General features: G+C 37.8%; 1 non-coding gene across 1 annotated transcript; it reads right to left on the bottom strand.

Annotated features, from left to right (window-relative positions):
- Window positions 1-1,277: 1,277 nt before the first annotated feature.
- On the bottom strand, window positions 1,278-1,385 carry LOC127743365 (small nucleolar RNA R71). The gene has a single exon (XR_008004757.1). It is a non-coding gene; the product is annotated as a small nucleolar RNA R71 (small nucleolar RNA).
- Between the last annotated feature and the right edge of the window lie 681 nt (window positions 1,386-2,066).

The raw sequence follows: 2,066 nt of genomic DNA on the forward strand, positions 1-2,066 counted from the left end.
TTGGGCGTTAAACGCCAGAATGTGCACCATTCTGGGCGTTTAACGCCAGGATGGCACAAGAGGGAAGATTTTGTTTTTAATTCAAACTTTTTCAGGTTTTCAAAATTTTTCAAAATCATATCTTTTCCAAACCATATCTTTTCAATCAAATCTTTTTCAAAATCAATTTCTTTCCATTTTCAAAGATACTTGCTATCAATTAATGATTTGATTCAACATATCAAGTATGTTGCCTTTTCTGTTGAGAAAGGTTTAATGTTTGAATCATATCTTTTCTTGATAGCCAAGTCATTAATTTTCAAAATCAAATCTTTTTTTAAAAATGTTTTTCAAATCATATCTTCTTAATCACATCTTTTTAAAATCAATCAGATCTTCTTAACCACATCTTTTTCAAAATAGTTTTCAATCAAATCTTTTTGATTTCTAATTTCAAAATCTTTTTCAAAAATCACTTTACCTCTTTCTCACTCTTGGTTTTCGAAAATGAATTAGTGTTTTTCAAAATGTTTTCAAAATCTTTTGCTTAATTTTCGAAAACTACTTCCCTTCTTCTCACATCCTCCTATTTATGGACTAATACTATTCCTTGATGCAAAATTCGAACTCCATCTTCTTTGATAAGTTTGAATTTTCTGCTTTTGCCTTCTATTTTTCTTTTCTTCTGACACCTAAAGGAATCTCTATACTGTGACATAGAGGATTCCACATTTTCTTGTTCTCTTCTCTTTCTTATGAGCAGGAGCAAAGACAAAAGCATTCTTGTTGAGGCTGATCCTGAACCTGAAAGGACCTTGAAGCGAAAGCTAAGAGAAGCCAAGGCACAACTCTCTGTAGAGGACCTAACAGAAATCTTCAAGGAAGAAGAACCCATGGCAGCCGAAAACAACAACAATGCCAACAATGCAAGGAAGGTGCTGGGTGACTTTACTGCACCTACTCCCGACTTCTATGGGAGAAGCATCTCTATCCCTGCCATTGGAGCAAACAACTTTGAGCTTAAGCCTCAATTAGTCTCTCTAATGCAACAGAATTGCAAGTTCCATGGACTTCCATTGGAAGATCCCCATCAGTTTTTAGCTGAGTTCTTGCAAATCTGTGACACTGTCAAGACTAATGGGGTTAACCCTGAGGTCTATAGACTTATGCTATTCCCTTTTGCTGTAAGAGACAGAGCTAGAACATGGTTGGACTCACAACCTAAAGAAAGCCTGAACTCTTGGGAAAAGCTAGTCAATGCCTTCTTGGCAAAGTTCTTTCCACCTCAAAAATTGAGTAAGCTTAGAGTGGAAGTCCAAACCTTCAGACAGAAGGAAGGAGAATCCATCTATGAAGCTTGGGAAAGATACAAACAATTAATCAGAAAGTGTCCTTCTGATATGCTTTCTGAATGGAGCATCATAGGTATTTTCTATGATGGTCTCACTGAACTATCCAAGATGTCTTTGGATAGCTCTGCTGAAGGATCTCTTCATCTGAAGAAGACGCCTACTGAAGCTCAAGAACTGATTGAAATGGTTGCGAATAACCAATTCATGTACACTTCTGAAAGGAATCCTGTGAACAATGGGACTAATCAGAAGAAGGGAGTTCTTGAGATTGACACTCTGAATGCCATATTGGCTCAGAATAAAATATTGACTCAACAAGTCAATATGATTTCTCAAAGTCTGTCTGGAATGCAAAATGCACCAAGCAGTACTAAGGACGCTTCATCTGAAGAAAAAGCTTATGATCCTGAGAACCCTTCAATGGAAGAGGTGAATTACATGGGAGAACCCTATGGAAACACCTATAATCCTTCATGGAGAAATCATCCAAATCAGAAGAAAATCCAAAAGGAGAGTGCAAAGCCATCAACATAGCCGAATTCTGGGAGGAAGAGGAGGCAGTGAACGCCACTGAGGAAGACCTCACTGGACGTTCACTGGCCTCCAATGAGTTCTCCAATGAGGAACCATGGGAATCTGAGGCTCAAAATGAGACCATAGAGATTCCATTGGACTTACTTCTGCCATTCATGAGCTCTGATGAGTATTCTTCTTCTGAAGAGGATGAGTATGTCA

The sequence above is a fragment of the Arachis duranensis genome, chromosome 10, assembly GCF_000817695.3.
Source record: "Arachis duranensis cultivar V14167 chromosome 10, aradu.V14167.gnm2.J7QH, whole genome shotgun sequence".
In the NCBI taxonomy this organism is placed as follows: domain Eukaryota; kingdom Viridiplantae; phylum Streptophyta; class Magnoliopsida; order Fabales; family Fabaceae; genus Arachis; species Arachis duranensis.